Here is an 18,697-nt window from a genome sequence, read left to right on the forward strand (position 1 = left end):
GTGCTAATATTGTAAGATAGAGGTCAAATACAATTTAATAGCACTTTATTTTCTCTATCTTACGACATTCATATCGTTCACATAAACTACATATTTGACTCATTAGACTCATTTCGAAAATCCTGTTAGTTATTACCACACAATGGATATGTTAGAAACATCTCATTAGACTGTCACCACCTAAATGTTGCAATGAAGACAATGACCAACAGGTAACGCAATGTTTATGAAATAATCGCCAGAAGTCAACAAAGGATTTCCTCTCCATAATCTTTACGATCGAATCTGTTATATTAATATGTTAATTATAGTCTGGCATGGTCATCCTTCCAATCCGTTCAAGTGTCTTTGTATCTTGCTTCCTGTATGAACAAAGGTTTTCTAATTAATTGATATCGTAACCATTCGGTTCTGGGACTCTATTGTTATTGTGAATAGTATATAAGGCTGTGTATGAGAATCATTAGCGTGCGTAAATTAGTAAGCGAGCTGTGAGAGCAATATATAATAAAGTTTGATAATAACCCACAAGCACATATCTTATTCGATACGAAGATAGTTGGTAGTCTAACAACTACACATCGCACCCAACTATTACACTGGTGTCAGAAGAAAAAAACGAAGGAATAAAATACAAACATTAAACTATGTCGAGCAACCGATCAAGTGTTAACGGAGCAGGAGTAGAGCCAGATGTGGATGCAGGATATATAGAGATGTCGGAGGTAGTCCAGGCAACAAACCAAAGAATGGCTCGCCTGGAGATGATGATGGAGCGGATGATGGAGCATAATGACAGCAGAGCGAACAGGAGGGATCGCGACGACGAAAGGGTAAGTGGTGACATAATGCCTGGTAGGGACAATTTTGTGCAGAGTAGTAGAGGCTCACAAAAGGATTGGGTACGATTTGGCCTTTCCTTTGAAGGTAAATCAGGAGAAGATTTTGAATCTTTCATTTCAAAATTTCAGACATGCTGTTTGCTAAATGAAGTGCCAGAGACTTCATGGGTGCTAGTGTTAGGTTTGTATCTAAAGGGGCTAGCAGCAGCATATTTAAGAGAAGCTAGGGAGACGCTTGGAAATGAGGCGTCATTTTATTCAGTCAGGCGCTTGTTACGCGAAAAATTAACAGCAGTGAAGGGAGAGGAGCAAATTGCCATGGAAATCTCCTCTATTAGGCAAAAACAGGGGGAGTCAGTAAAAGAATATTATGAGCGATTTCGGATGATTGTGGCAAATAGCAGTAGTGGGGAAGAAAACCCTTTCATCCTTTTGCACTTTAGAATGGGATTCAAACCCAAGATTAGGGAAAGCATAATGGCTTTGCAAGGAAAAACGCTTGCCGAATTATTGAAAGCAGCTGTTAGCGTAGAAACAGGCTTGCAAGCAGAGCAAGCAGTAGCGCCTGCTAAAGTAGTAGCAGCTAGTTGCGTGGGAGGTAAAAACCCACCACAAAATAAACGTTTTGAGGTTAGAGAGAAGAAATGCTTTAGGTGTGGTAGCAATTTGCATTTAATAGGCCAGTGCAATAAAAGACAATTTGAGAGTTTTAGGGGTGGATACAATAGCTCAAACAGGGGTGGATTTGGTAGTGGTCGTGAGAGCCGACCAAATCGTGATGAGTATAGCACCAATAGAAGGGATTTGAACCAGAATTACCGGCCAGTGCAAAATGAGAGTAGGTTCCAAAGAAACAATTATAGGAGAGATAATTATATGCCCAGACAGACATTTGAGGAGGAAATGCCTCAATGGTTTAAACAATTTTTGGCATCAGCACCCGTTGCTAATCCGGCCTGGGGAAATAGGATGGCCAGTAACCGCCCTGTAGCATCAAATGCTATTTCTGCGCAGCTACCCCCACCTGCGTCAAGTATGAGGGAAGGAGATAGCAATGTAATTGAAAATAGTATGCCTTTTGATATCATTGCTAGTGAAGCAGTAGATACTGAACCTAGTTTGGCAGACATAGACTTTGTTGACTTTGTTTTTGTAAATGAAGAGGAGCAGGCAACTGTAGCTAGGGAAGCAGCTGCAGTTCCTAGCGCAGCTATGCATTCCAAAGAGGAAAATGTTGTGATTAATTATGCAGTTGAGGCTGATAGGGAAGCTGTAGCTGCAGTAGAGCTTGAGATGGCTAAGCCAGAAGGATTTTCTATAGGGTGTACTACAAAAGCTTGTGACAATGAGCTCATTAGCGAGCAGGACTTTATTGGTATGACAACTGACTTGGACTGTACGGATGACTGCACACTTGTAGCACGCCATGATTTACCGTTGATGGAAAATAACTATAGCAGACTGACAAAGAAATTAAACATTACCATTTGGCCTGTTTTGCTGATATTGCTTGTACTCTGCTCTACGGCTAGAGCGCAAGCACCGATGCTTTGTAAGACAGTTCATGCTATGGCACAATTTAAAATCCCAGACTTGCCACCTTGCATTTTACCTGACACTGAGACTGCGCATGAACCAATTCCTTTACTATTGACGATTTTCAAGCCAAATTTTATTCAATATCGCAGCACTGCATACCATTGCAAAATAGTGAGAACACTGACTACTACACAAGCTGGCTTCTTTGGTGAAAACAAAAAACGGACAGACGATTACATTGACCAGACAGTGACTAAAGACTCATGCTATAGTATGTTGACATGGAACACGAGTCCTCATGGTGACCTAGTGAAAGTGGGGACTATTTATCAGACTGACAATTTAGTTGAACCGACTTACCATACTGGCTTCAAGTGCTGCACTGACTATCAATTTGAAGTGACGAATTCATACATGTACGAGACGACCATATTTAAAAGACACGGAAAATCGGAGCAGATAGAAAGTCCTGTAGGCGTAGTTAGTCATTGCGAATACTTGTCAGGTTTCTGCGCATTGCGTGATGGTTCAGCTATCCTGTGGCAGCCGGAAGGGCGAGAGGAGTGTCAGTATCTCCCTCATCGCACCTTTCCCGGTAAAGTGCAAGATAGCACTTGGTTAAGTGATAGTGGGGAGCTTGTACTAACTTTTACAAAGTCCAGGATAGTACGGCAAGATGCAATATGTGGTGGGACAGTAGAGCTTTCAGATCAGGGTATGGCATGTAGCCGCGCAAATGTTTCTACAAGTAGAGAAAAGCGAGAGTTAGATGGCAGGGTCACTGATTCAGAAGTAAATGCTAAATTGCAAGCTTTAGAACTGCGTATCCAAACAAATTACAATCATCTTTTTCAAAGCTCAGTTAAAATCAATTGTCAGGCAATGCAATCATTAGTTCAATTAGTAGTTACAGCGCTTGAACGCCAGCCCACCTTAGCAGCCCGACATTTACTAAATCACACATACCTTTATGCTAAATTGACGCATAACATAATATCTGTCTACCCTTGTGAAGAAATACGGCAATATAGTATAGCTACAAGTGAAACTTGTTCAACGCACATTCCTTTGAAGGCAATGATAGCTGGCAACTATGAATCCGTTTGGTTAGACACACACACTAATATCATCACGCATATGCCTAGTGTAGATGAATGCTCAGTGAACCAAGAAGTCCCAGTGTCATTGAATGGCAAGTTTTACTATTATCATCATTCCAGTGGTAACATGACTCTAATTACTGGTTTGCATGACATCAATTTGATTTATTTGAACTACTCAGCTAGCATACTGACAAATGACACAGTAATTCATGAACTTTTGCTTTACGGATGGAACGAGTTTCGTGATAAATTTTCATTGAATGACATGACTGGAACTTTAAGCCACCAGACCAATATCCTTGAGCATTTAGGAGTGACATCAGGTTTCAGTTCTGATCCTTTAAAACAAGCAGGAACTTTAGCAAATAACGTGGTAGAAAAAGGAACATTTTCATTTTTGAGATCTTATGGAGCTTTTGACGTCAAACAAGTTTGGATATTTGCATGCTGTATCATGGTTACGGCTCGAGCACTTTGGGGTTGTTTTCTGGCATGCACAGGCTCTAAGAATTTTGTGAGAAACCCAAAAGAAACAGCAGGAAAATATTTCTTTGGTAAACCCGGCATGGCACAAGAATCCAAGGATACCAATATTTCTGTTGAGGTACACCAGACGACTAACTCAAATAAACTAGTTACTAATGAAATGCCTGTGGAAGAAATTGTTACCGAAAGTGCTGAAATGAGACACACTGCACAGACTGAACCCTTACTAGACCACACTTTAACTGACCAACTACCAAGGGAACCGCTACCGGTCATTCCTTATGAGCAAGTCAGTAGACCAACGACTAGACACCTGACCACGAGCAGACAGTATTCTAGAAAGATTGATCAAGCTAGGGCAAGAGATATGCATAAGGTGCATAAGGCGCCCACATTGTCTGACTTGGTTTGCAACACAGCTAGGGCTATTCATGAATCCATGATTCGAGTGTGGATTGGTGATAAGCAAGTAAGTGGGTTGTTAGACAGTGGTGCGCAGACAAGCACCATTTGCCAATCATTATGTGATGAACTAGGTTTAAGTGCTTGGATAACGTCAACAATGAGATCTATACGAGCAGTTAGTGGTGATATAGTAAAAGGGATAGGTGAAGTGTATGTGATATTACAATGTGAAGGCCATGAACCAGTAAATGTGACTTTACTAGTAATCCCAGAGTGCAGATACAAACTTATTTTAGGAGTAGATTGTTTAAAACAAATGGGCACTTTATGTTTGGATTACACCACAGGTAAATTAGTCATGGTGAACCTCAAAAATGCTAAGCCTAAACTCAGAAAATCTAAGGAGAGAAAATTGCAGGATAGTTGTGTAATAAGTGAAGCGCTAAAAGGGGATTATTGCAATGTGTTCGCAAATAGGAACATCATATTCCCACCTTTGAGTGATAACATGTTGTGTTTGCCAGGCCCAAAGGTTGCGAAACAATGCATTTTTGAACCTACTATGGTTGACCCAGCTTTGATGTTTGCTAAAACTCTAAGTCCATCTGATGGCATGGTTCGTTGTAGAGTAGTAAATACTTCAGAAAATTTTATTCAAGTGTTCCCAGGAACACCTATAGGTGCATTGCAAGAGTTGCCAGTGAAAAGAATACATGACGTAAACTTGAAGGACAATGTGTCAAACGATGAGTCATCTGATCTAGACAGTAAAATAGATCTGAGTAAATCGGCTCTTTCACCAGCAGAACAACAAAAATTCAAATCTATTCTGAAAACTAAACGCCGGGCATTCGCTGAACATGACTATGACCTTGGGAGAGTATCAGGGGTTGCAGGTAGGGTCTGTGATACAGGAGATGCACAGCCTATTCGTAGAGCGCCTTATCGAGTGCCAGTGGCACATAAGCAACCATTAGATGAAGAAATTTCAAAGATGTTGGCAGCTGAAATAATTGAACCAGCGCCAGACAGTGCATGGGCATCTCCTGTTATTCTCGTTAAAAAACGTGACACACACAAAATGCGAATAGTAAATGACTATAGGAAGGTAAACGCATGCGCTCACACCATTTCATTTCCTTTGCCTCATCAAGACAGCATCAAAGAGATGTTGTCTGGCCAAGCACTTTACACAACTTTGGATTTGCAAAAAGCGTATTGGCAAATTAGTCTTGATAAAGAAGAAGACCGACAGCGATCGGCATTTGTAACTTACAATGGCACATTTCGGTACAGGGTTTTGCCATTTGGTTGGTCAAATTCACCGCAAGTTTTTCAACGCGCAATTTCAACCATTTTGGCTGGTCTCCAATGGAATACCCTGCAAGTCTTTTTAGATGATATCTTGATTTTCAGTCCAAATGATGTAGATGCTCATATAAGACGTGTTGAAGCAGTATTGGATAGGTTTATTGCTAATGGCATCAAAATTAATCCTGAAAAATCAACTTTTGCTAGAAGCGAAGTACAATATTTGGGCACGGTTTACAACAGATCTGGCAGTAAGCCAGCACCAGGCTTAATCGAAAAGATCACAAGATTTCCTGCACCACATGACTTGACGTCACTTCGCCGGGCAATAGGCATGATGAATTTCTATAAAGCATACATTCCATCCTTCTCAGAGCTAGCAAAGCCATTACTTAATTTGTTAAAAATGGACAAAAACTTTAGCTGGACAGAGGAATGCGAAAAGAGTTTTCAAACATTAAAAACCAAACTAAGTGAATTTCCTGTTCTGCGTTATCCAGATTTTAGTAAAACCTTCTTTTTACACACTGATGCAAGTGGTTTTGCTCTAGGCGCGCAGTTGTGTCAAGAGTTTGATAGTAAACTACACCCAATCGGGTACCATAGCCGAGTATTGAACAAAGCAGAAAAGAACTATAGTACATATGAAAGAGAGGGTTTGGCTATAGTGGATGCTTGCAAACATTTTAGACATTTTATACTTGGACATGAAACGGTCTGCATAACGGATCATGCACCGCTACGCTGGTTGATGTCATGTGACCATAACAGTTCTAGATTGGCTAAGTTTTCACTGAAATTGCAAGAATACAACTTGAAGGTAATTTACAGACCAGGCCGTACAAACGTTGTTCCAGATGCTTTGTCGAGGGTGGAAATTAGTGATGCATGTGTGGTGGGCGCCACCACAACTCACCTATCATCGGCAAAGGAAGATATGCTCATTTTTAAAGAAATGCAGGAAAATGACCCATTTTGGTCTCAGTTAATCAATAAAATCACCTTCAATAAAGATTTTGAGACTACCTTGTCTCCCACCCAGCGTTGTCACTGGCAAAATCAACATCAAAACTATTTTGTACAAGAGGGTGTTTTATACTATTGCCCACCTGATTCTATCCGACCATTACTTTGTGTACCAGAGAAGATGCAATTTGACTTGTTGGTGACTTACCATTCAGGTTTATTCTCATGTCATGTAGGTAGGACTAGAACATACAAACGGCTGGCACAGAAATACTTCTGGTTAGGCATGTCGAGAAGCGTTGCCGACTTCATAGCTGCCTGTGTTCCATGTAATCAGCGAAAGGGGTCATTTGTTAACCCAGTGTATCCATTGCAATCAATAGAATGCGAACGCGTGTGGGGTAGAATAGCCATGGACCTTCTTGGGCCACTACCTGTCACAGAGCAGGGAAACAAATATCTGCTTGCATTCCAGTGTAGTTTCACGAAATATGTCATAGCTAGGCCAATCAGCGACAAGACTACTAAAACAGTGGCAGAAACTTTCATTGAGCATATAATACTACCTGCTGGTGTGCCAGATTCAATTTTGTCTGATGGTGGTTCTGAATTTAGCTCAAACCTCATGGCTGAATTAGCTTCCGTTCTCAATATTAAAAAGCTGACTATAACCCCTTACCACGCAGCGAGTAATGGCATGATAGAACGTTTCTTTTCTACTTATTCAGGACTAATGTCAACGGTTATCAATAAGCAACAAACTAATTGGGACCTTATGACAAAATTTGTACTGCATGCTTACAATAACACAGAACACGCTAGCACTGGTTTCACCCCAACATATTTAGCATTCGGTAGGGAAATTGACATTCCGTATGAGATTTGTGTGCCTTTGGCAATGCCACATTCCTTTTATGCAAATGACAAGGACAGTCTACAAATCATGAGGGAATCAATGGCTACAGCATGGGCAATAGCTAGGGATAATATTGAGACAGCCCAAGCAAATTACAAGTTTTATCATGATGCACATGCCAAGGGTCATCAATATCAAGTTGGTGACACAGTTTATGTTCTGGTGCCTAGATTGTCTGGGATCGGTCAGGTTAGAAAATTCACATCTATGTACCATGGGCCTTACTGTGTCACTAAGCTGCGAGGACTTAACGCGTACATTAGAGCAATGGGAACCACGGGCCATCCAACGGGCGTAGAGTTCATTACCCATCTTGAGCGTTTGAAAAAGGCTAAGTCCCCCCTAACCTTGAACACTCCAGTGCCCAAATATGTTTCAAATAAACGAGACCGTAACACAACAACTCTAGCGGACATTTCAAAAATGTCTGGAAACCCTAAACATAGTTATAACCTGAGAAGCTTTGCAAAGAAGTAAATAACCATTTAAAACATTGAAATAAAACTTACATTAAACCTTAACTGTTATTAAAACACAAATTAATATGATGAGACTGCAATAGTAATTAAAAAGTAACGTTAAATACATGTAAAACCTCCGATTAAAACTGTAATTAAAAAAAAAAAAAAAAAAAAAATGTAACTGTTGAATAGGCTAATATTAGAAAAATAGCATACTCATAAACAATGTTAGCAACTGTTTGTTAATTATGTAGATATGTGAGTAATTGTCAGTAAGTAACTGATGACAAAATAAAATAATAATAAACAAAAGTGAAATTAAATTTCAAATTCAGAAGTAGATGATAGCTCATCGATCTGGTTCAAAGGTATTACAGTATTAATAAATGGTATAGGCCTACGATTAATAATTAAATGGCCAGTGCGCCGGCGATAATAAAATTTATATAATAACATAGATATTAGTGAAATAAAAAGTAAAGAAATCAGCGGGGCAAGCCATGTCCAATAAGAACCAGTTTTTATGTTTAGTGGAAGTTTATCTGTAGCAAGTGTAGTTTTGTTGATCAAAGTCGAATTTCTAGATGAATTGAAGTATAATGGGGTGCTGAGATTATCGATGGTCAAGTCTGGATAACTGTAGTATTCTGAAACAAATAATAAGTCAATACTTGATAGCTTACTTACATAAAACATATAATGGCTGGCGGAGCTTTAGATGCCAGTTTAAAGATGAAGATTTAAATAATTAACTAGTGTCATAGCCGCGTCTTGTCTCTCTGACCTTATTTTGGCTAGCGAGTCAAGTTGAGGTTTATGCGTTATGAAAACGGTCTAAATCGAAGTTGTGTGCTCTTGCATTAGTGGTACATAGGTAATTCAAGTGTAAGGGAACACAACTACTTACCAATTTGGACATCTGCGTCGGTGAATAACTTGAGGCCCGAAGGTGCGCGAATTTGCAATGATGGGAGAAAGCTATTCCGGATGTCAACGAATTTATAATTTGCCAAATAAACGTTTAATAAATCAAAATTAACCATAGCAGTTAGATTTCTATTAGAACAGTCAATCTTAAAAATTATTGGTAAGCACAAACAGAAGGCTATGACACAGGCCATTGTAGATGTTGTGGATATAAGCGCGACAGTATAACCTGTGAATTATTTCTGCTAAAAGACGACTTTGGGAAGGCACCAAAATATATATCGCGAATTCATCATTTTATTTTTAAATTTTGGCATATTACAAAAAGAAAAGTAAATGAATAAATAAATCAATAACTGTTAGAAAAATTCAATTAAACTCATTTAGCTAGTTGTGAGTTGTGAGGGGCATATAGATGCAAAGACAGCCAGGTCTCGGCGTTCTCAGTTCTCTTGTAGTTCATCAGGAGTTGTCTTATATGAGCTGAACTACCTATTTTAACGTCCCCATGGCGACGGATGCTCAGTATGCTGAATGCCGTGCCACACAATGCCACGAATGCCTTCTGCCTGCATCACACAACAGATCCACTGATCAAGAAGCCTACCAACCAAACATTCTATTAGTTAAGTTATCCTTCATTAATACTATATAAAAAAAAAAAGGATTGTGCCTCTTTCTTACACGAGCGCAATCGTAATTCAGTGATCCCAACAACCTTTGCAAATTTGTATAATAGTAAATTGGGCTTGTATTAGACGCAGGGTTTTCCCAATTTTTTTTTATGGGGAAAGGTATATGGCAGTAAAGCTAAAACAAAACAAAAAAAAAGAACTAGTTTAGGTTTTAACTTCTTTATTTTTTTTTTTTTGCTTTCTGTAATTAGTTTGAGACCTGATCAGTAGTTAGGGTCTCTGTTTTTTAGTTTTCATTTTATACTTTTTGTCTTTTATTTTATGTATTATTTCTTTGTTAGTTATATCAGATTACCAAGCACTATTATTTTAATTTCAGATAATGAAGCCTCTCAATTATCAACCTAATGCTGTTCAACAAGTCCCAGAAACGAATTGCTACACAGTACAATAAATGAAATTATGCGCGAGTTTAGACATTATGCGAAGCAAGACACAAAGGCACGAATTATCGATACAAAACATGGCAGAACATTACTTCATCCAAGATGACCAAAGATTCACCACCGCCAGACATCTCGTTTCCTTACAGAATTAACATCACTTCAAGCAATCACACGATTTTACCTGGAAACCTTCTTAATCGGGGAGGTGTAAGATAGAGGTCAAATACAATTTAATAGCACTTTATTTTCTCTATCTTACGACATTCATATCGTTCACATAAACTACATATTTGACTCATTAGACTCATTTCGAAAATCCTGTTAGTTATTACCACACAATGGATATGTTAGAAACATCTCATTAGACTGTCACCACCTAAATGTTGCAATGAAGACAATGACCAACAGGTAACGCAATGTTTATGAAATAATCGCCAGAAGTCAACAAAGGATTTCCTCTCCATAATCTTTACGATCGAATCTGTTATATTAATATGTTAATTATAGTCTGGCATGGTCATCCTTCCAATCCGTTCAAGTGTCTTTGTATCTTGCTTCCTGTATGAACAAAGGTTTTCTAATTAATTGATATCGTAACCATTCGGTTCTGGGACTCTATTGTTATTGTGAATAGTATATAAGGCTGTGTATGAGAATCATTAGCGTGCGTAAATTAGTAAGCGAGCTGTGAGAGCAATATATAATAAAGTTTGATAATAACCCACAAGCACATATCTTATTCGATACGAAGATAGTTGGTAGTCTAACAACTACACATCGCACCCAACTATTACAATATTTCTAAATATATATCTGTAAAATAAGAAAACTTGCGAGGAACAAAGGTACCTTTGATTTCCGAGTACATTCATCAAGTCAATAGGTTTCAGAATGATGGATGTGTAATAAAAGCCCTTCATAGCTTTAGAGAACAATACCACATGATCTGTGCTGGTGATAGAAGTATTCTTTACTGAAATTATAATGAACCTGAAATACTGATCTTTGTTACAGTCAGCTATTTTATCGCTATTATTGCTTCTAGTTAAAAATATTTGTTGATATTAAAAGTTCAGTAGGCTTACTAACCTTTCACCAATATGATTGACACTCCGAGACTCACTAGTTTGCAAACAAAACATGAAAATTGGTTTAAAGGATCTACATTGAGACAACTTGCATTAAAAAACAGTGAATACCGGTAGTTGATAAATAAAACATAATAAAGGTAATACTATCATTGGCAGTGTATAATCAACACCACAAAAAAACTAACTTTTAATGGTAATAAATTGAATAGTTCTTCAGACTACTGATCGGAAATTTTTCTAGCGTACTAGTAAAACGCAATCAGGAGACAATAGTAAAGTAAAACCTGAGTTAGTTAAAAATATTTTTCTGCTTTTTTCAAGAAAATCATCTACAGAGTATAGTTACTTGTAGTCGAACAAATTTTAGTCATTTTAGTAAAACCTCCAGGAATTTGGCTCACTTGAATAAATGATCATGTACAATGCTTTTTAATTTCTCCTCAAAAGTTCAGCATTTAGCATACATCATTACACTTTTACTTCAAGTAGCCTTTACGACTAACGCAAGACGCTAAAAATCCAGCCAGTATTTGCGAAATATGTGCTGAAAATTCCTCGCAGCTGCTGCAAGACAACTTCAGTTGCTGAGACCATAACTACCCATTTAGTGACACAATCAGTCTAGCAGTAATATTGTTTAATTAGTGTGTATCATACTCAGAATGTGATTATATAAGCTATTCTTGCCAGTACAGCTTTATTTTTACAAAAATGGATTTTACCTTCTTTTGAGCTAGGTATGTACATCATGTGTCATTTACTCAAATCAATTATTTTATATATATTCAAATTATGTCGAAAAATGTGTTATAAACCACGGTTGTGCTAAAAGTTTTGTCATCAGATGCTAGTCAAGCCAACAGATTAACATTAGACCACTCTTTTTGTGTTCTATTTTCAAAAATATCCTCGTTATACGTATGAAAACATTTTATAAATGTTTGTAGTTATATTACCTTTTTAACACAAATAAGTTATTTACAAACCGACTAAATCAAAATTAAAGGGGAGCCAACTATTAGAAACCCGTTCAATATTACATACTGGTCTAGGACATTTCATGTTATCTTTCATTGCTAAAATTATATTTTGAGCTACTAGTTTAACACTGAAAGTTTAACAACTTAGTTTAACTTTCCCTCAGTGTTTGAATGCATTCTAAACTTGGCAGTTTTAGCACTGGACTAGACTCTTGCTTAAATAATCTAAAAATATCACAAATCAAGCCGTCATTTTTTAGCATTTTCAATAATGAATTCTGACAGACTCACAAATTTTGTGTTTGGCAATGAAAGCCTCACATTGTGCAGTTACTTATATGTTTATTGCATAATTAATTGTATCCCTACATATATTTGTGAAATTTATATTATCATTGCTTTGCACTGAAGTTGTTTGATTGTTGAAGAGCCAGTAAATGATCATGGTCAATTGCTTTACAATTTCAGTGCCAACTTACTTGCTTTACGCAGACATAATTGCATTTTACATAAAAACTTAATATTTGACAAAAGCACATATGAACTGCCATGACTTTCAAGCCATACAGTCTATAAAAATCTTGATACCAGAATAGCGGCATAAAGTTTTACATTAGTTTATGCCGTCAAAATGATTTTGAACTCTTTTTTTGGACATTTTTGCTACTACGATGACCAAGTCTGTGTTGAAAGAGTTCTCGATATTATTACTGCTAAAATAAAAAATAACCACTCTTAGTAGTACTATTGTTCAATAAAATTTATCCAGCCTAATGATCTGTATTTTGTTACACCTTACGTATCTATATAATGTGCGTGGTCACGACTTTTCATAGCTAAGAAGAAATTGTGATAAGGAATATTTTTTGACAAGTAAAGCTACACTCCCTAAGAGCTGTATACATATTTTTGCTTGGCCCAATGCATGCAGGTAGTTGTTTGTCTTTTGTTTAAAATCAGATACAATGGGCTAATCCTTTAACTACTCATTATTCAGATTCTGTAGAATCTACTAAAGCTCCTGGTCATAAGTAAATGCTTACTATGGGGATCAAAGTACGCAGAGAGTCTATAATCCATTTGGCAAAAAGACTTACGGTTGCACAGAAAACCAGACTTTTTTTCTTGCTATTTGAACCTAATTAACATATCTTAAAATCCTCTCAACTTCATGTCAAGGTGGCAACATTTGTTTTAGCATTTCAACTGTATGAACGAATATACTATGTTATGCATATTGGAAAAATCTTGGCCAATAAAACTGTTGTTTCAGTAAAGGTTATAATATGATAGGTTTATTGCAAACTATCGGAAAACTTACATTGAAGCTGAGTATATCCTGCGTCATTGGATGTTGGGCTATCTCCAGCCGTGTTGGATGCATAAACACTGCAGGTAACTTTTGAAGCAGATTCCAATTTGCAGAGTTTTGGAAATGAACCTCTTGTGATATTCGATACGTCTACTGTAAAGTTAGTAGAGCTCCAAGGCTGCTGATGGCTGTATTGACAGCTGTACTGTTTAAAAGGATACCAATGTGATTAGTAAATTCAGTTTTATTGTAGGTGAATAGAATAACCTTCCACTAATAAAAAAATCTATTTGCTGAATTAATGGCATTTTAGTACAAAATAAAAACAATTAACTCAAAGTTGTGTTATAGTTGTTTTGTAATGTGTGATTGGCCATTATGCGTAGGTCAACTTAAAATTATCCCTAATTGAGGGCTTCATGGTTTTTAACTACATGTAGATCTTAATAATAATATAAATCATTCTTAGAGTCCATCATGACATTACCAATAGCACTCAAATATTACAATTTCCATTAATAAATTAAACTGATTAAAGTTTTTCTCAACAGGCGCTGTATTTAATTAATTAGTATTCACCCTAATTATTTCTTACCAGTTCATGCAATCATAAAACACTCCGTAGCATTACTCATAATAACTAAATTAGACAGTATGGCCTAAACAATAATGGTTTTAAGTAGGGACAAAAAATTACTATGCAACTACATCAGCCCTGACAACTTTAAGAACTGCTGAGACAAAGAACAGCTGATTACCTTCATTTAGTCACATATTGTTACATCATGAGATGTGCTTAGGTTAGACCTCATTTTAAAGTTAGTTGGAATTTAACTGAATGTCCTGTATTATGTAATACAATTTATGAATTGTCTGAAAAGTAAATTGGATTTTTAAGCTGATAATTGTGTCCTTCAAATATTATAAACAGCCATCTGAAATACGATTAGTATTTGCGTTTACATTTTTCATCGGTTCAGTATTTATAATAAACTATTTCAATTAAAATTCTCCCAAAATCAATTAATTTTAAAACATACATGTAGTCTTAAGGAACCTTTATTTGTTAACCAGCTTTGAACTGTTGCTAAATTTAATAACAAAGTAATCAGTGTATCTTTTCACAGATTATTGGAGCAATAAATTTTTTGTATAGATTTGAGGTATTTTGTTATGCCCGGTCTGGACGTTAAATCGGGGAAGATTTGCAATTTAGACATTAAATTGGCTTAGCAGTGTGTTGGTAACACAAAAAATGAACCCATTTATTAAATTATGTGTTTAATTATTTATATTAGAGAAAAATTCAGTAATGACTAATGATCTCACAACCATTTGAATGTGACTTATAAAAAGTGCTGTAAAAACCTAATGATTCAAATTGCTTAGCAATTACCTAAAATCTGAGCATATAACATTAGGCCTAGATTCGACGTCTTCCTGTGCATGGTGCACTGAAATAATTATTTCAAAAGCAGTCAGTACAAAAAGCTGTAACACTCCATTAGTTTTATAGTCAGTACTTACAGTGTAATACAGAATGAGTCCATTTGGTAAGTTTGGAGATCCAATGATTAGTTCAACACAGGAAGAAGAAAAATCAAGAGCAAGAGAAGGGGAATCAGTTGGAACTAAAATTGCAGTTCAAATGAAATTAACACACCTGAATCCTTTGAAACCAAATAACTTTGTGAATGAATCAAAAGAAAACATCACTAAATGTGTGAACATGGTTAGGACATAAATTAACAAATGAAAGAACTGATAGCTTTAGAATTGATAGGAATTAAAAGGCTACAGGGCAGAAGAATTAGCCATGTTAGCCTATGATCTTGTGCGAAAGAGGTTACTTTAAAAAATGAGAGTGTATTAGACCTTTGGTTGCTATGGCAAACTTTGAGGGCATTGGCTGAACTATCCAATACCATGTAAAGTGGATTTAATATTATGAGCTCGTAAGGATTTTTTTACCTTAATATTACTCTGAGTTGATTAATAATACATGTATCTTTGAATGTTTGTTGTTTATTTGTTATTTTACACATTAAAATTAATAAATTAATAATTGGATATAAGCAAAGCTTGGCCTATTTTCTTCATTTACACTTTCAATGTCATTTTGTATTTATTTTTATTAAAGATAATTTCTTATAACTATCTTCTCTAAATTTCATGTAATACATTTTTGTATGTATGCGTGTTGCTGCATGTTATATGGATATAATATATTACCATGCAGAAATTCCTTTTAACAAAAGACAATTGTTGAGTGCTAGTGGTCCTAGTGTTTGGTATCGTTATTAAGATGCAAAATGTCAAGTCTACCAATATCATTGTTAATCCTTGTTGCCTATTTTATGAAGATTTTCCATCCGTTTTTTTAAAGCGCCTGAAAACTAAGTACATTATATATAAATAATCTACTTTTCAATTTTATTTGAGTTGTTGAACCATTCCAAATAAGTTAAAACTCAACACAATTAAAAAACTTACAAAGAAATGTATGTGTGCATCAAAAAGATCATCAAACATTTTACATTTTTTGGCACAAGCAGACTAGTTTGAAAAATGGTTCAATTTTAGCATATACTGACTACTTGCCAACTACGTTCTGTTGATTTGCTAAACACACTCACCAGTTTCCTGAGTAATTAATGTGTAGAAAGAGTGACTCATCAATCCCTCATTATTAGTGGTTGTTATCAGAACTGTGTAGTTATTAAATGGGTAGAGGCCCTCTACCCTGAGTACTCGTTCATCTGCTTCAGTTGTTTTGATTTTAAGAACCTCCTCTTGATATGTAAGAGATACACTGTAGTTGACTATACTCTTGCAGTTTGCTGTGACAGCCTAAAACATTAAAGCTATCAAAAACTAAAAAATAGAATTAGTAAATACCAATCCTAATGCTAGTTTTGAATTGAAAATGCAAGAAACAAACAAAACATCTTTTTATGCACTACCAACTTTCCATCATGCACATCTGCAAGCTTCTACGCACCATCCAAGTGATGTTAACATTAACAAGTTCTCTCTGCATTTCCTCACTGTGAACTACAGTCTCGTCCACAAATACAACAGCTTCTCCAGGGTCTACAGAAAAAAGTGGATAATACTGAGAGCCATTTCTGAGCTAAAAACTTTTGAAACCAACGACATTGATAAATCAATCTTGTCCAAAATTATAATCCATCCTGAGTTACGTGTACCTCCGCAGGACACTGTAGTCACATTCATAGATGCTGGTCCATATCCAATAGCTGTAGAAGCTCTTACTTCACAAGTTACTAAATCTCCTGACTGATAATTACATAGAACAAGATCTCTTCTTTCTCTTGTTGTTGTGTAAATTGAATTAGGAGATTTAGGAGCTCTGCATCTGTACTGAAAACCATAAAAAGCTCAAGATGCCATGAAATAAAAAATCAGAGTGAGAGTTAATCTCATAACATTGTGAGAAAAGGAAGCTTAACAAGATGCAACTAAAATTTGAACTTAGCTGAAATTCTACAAATGCTTACTTAGCTTTTTAACGTCTAAAATTTACCAAAGGTTGCACATGCTCTTTTCAACAGATGTATACAAGATTAAACAGCAAACATAATTGTGTTTTGCAAAGTTTTTGGTAAAATTAAACCATGCTAAATAAACTCCCACCAATACTTATGCAAAAGCCCAAAATAATTTTTTTCATAATTGTGCAACTTATATTGAATATTAATAAATTCATCGTCTTGATTTGGCTCAAAGATCTCCAGCAAAGTAGCACAATATTGGAAATACAAAGAATTAAAAATTGGCATTGTGGGAAACCATTATGACTGCTCTAACTCGCCTGAGTTGGACTATAAATGTTTTCACTCTCTAACAAATGATAAAAAAAACTAAAATTTACTATGAAAAACAAGCAGACGTGAGTACATATACCAACATAAATTGTGAATTGTTTACAGAATCCAAGAAGGCAAATTTTCAACTTTGACATCACTAAATGACACCAGAATAACTATAGAGTATATCCAAAGACAATTTCATTAGCATCAGGAGTTATACTGAGCATCTGCAAACTGGGAGCAATTTCTGGCCTAATAAACCTCTTATTTTCAACATCCTTTAATTTTCTAAAAATTTAACCCACATCTAGTGGGACTCAGAAAACAACTTTATATCTCATTCAATTTTCTGAGTTCATGTCTCACAAAAATACTTTGCGTACAAGTTGAAAGAATTGAAGAAATAAAGTAGGTGGCAAATTATCATTTTTGTACTAGAACACTAAAGTACACTTAAATAATATAGCCTGCAAAATATGTGTGGTTTCATGAGAATCAGCCATAACAGTTCTAGCATGCAGTTAGAGTTTGTATAAAATACAGCAGCTCAGTGTAACTATCTGCCACTGATGTAACAAATCCGACAGGCAGCCCTATAACAATGACCATGTTATGGCGTAAGCTAGCATTTCTTAAACACTTTGATAACTTGACTTTTTCTGAAAGCATATCAACATGATGCAATACAGTGCAATCCACAATTGCTAGTTACCTGGTATTCAGTAATAATTCCATTTGGTGGCTGAGGTTCAGTCCATGACAAGCTGATGCAGTTCAGGTTAAATGGCTCCATCTGAACTCTAACAGGTCCTGGTTCTGAACAAAATAACTCTGGCAAGATATATCTGCACATAAACTCTTTGAGCATTAATGGTCCAAAAAAACTTGATAATAGACATGGTAAGTATAAGTCTATCTGAATGAGTCATAATCCTGAGTTGACTATAAAAATTATCTGGATTAGTTACTAAAGAATTGTTTCATAAGAAACCCACCAAGTTCTCCAGTGGTTACAACAACAGATCCAGTAATAATGAATCCTTCATCATTTGCAGCGCTATACACAATAACATAGTTGGTAACAGCATTCAAGTCAGCTAGGGGCTGGTCGTTTAATGTGTAGTCAACAGATCCATTCAGTTTATACTGTCTGAGTGTGATTTCCCTGCAGTTAGCCAGGATATCCTGTAAGAGGGAGGTATGCAAAATGTGGTAGCATTAAATACATAGTACATTTACATGTATTTTATTACTAGTGTTTTATTTTGAAAGTTTGTATAGTAATAAAGCCAAATACGCTCATAGAATTTTTGGTTGAAGTAGCAAAACCTCATCATTCATATGAGATTTAAAAAGACATGCAAGCAAAATGACACAAAACTTAAAATAAAACGCTTCAAACAATGTGTGGATGTCCAACTTGTTGCATTTATGGACCAATCAC

At 36.1% G+C, this 18,697-nt stretch overlaps 1 protein-coding gene and 1 long non-coding RNA gene across 2 annotated transcripts in view; one reads left to right on the forward strand and one right to left on the reverse strand.

Annotated features, from left to right (window-relative positions):
* Nucleotides 1–18,697, forward strand: part of LOC137402059 (uncharacterized) — a 263,439-nt gene that overhangs the window by 42,658 nt on the left and 202,084 nt on the right. The gene's annotated exons all lie outside the window — the stretch shown is intronic.
* Nucleotides 29–3,481, reverse strand: LOC137385357 (uncharacterized). Its single transcript, XR_010977766.1, has 3 exons — nt 3,348–3,481; nt 2,742–3,123; nt 29–362 (listed from the first exon to the last, which is right to left on the reverse strand). It is a non-coding gene; the product is annotated as an uncharacterized lncRNA (long non-coding RNA).

Source organism: Watersipora subatra, chromosome 1 (genome assembly GCF_963576615.1).
Source record: "Watersipora subatra chromosome 1, tzWatSuba1.1, whole genome shotgun sequence".
Lineage (NCBI taxonomy): Eukaryota > Metazoa > Bryozoa > Gymnolaemata > Cheilostomatida > Watersiporidae > Watersipora > Watersipora subatra.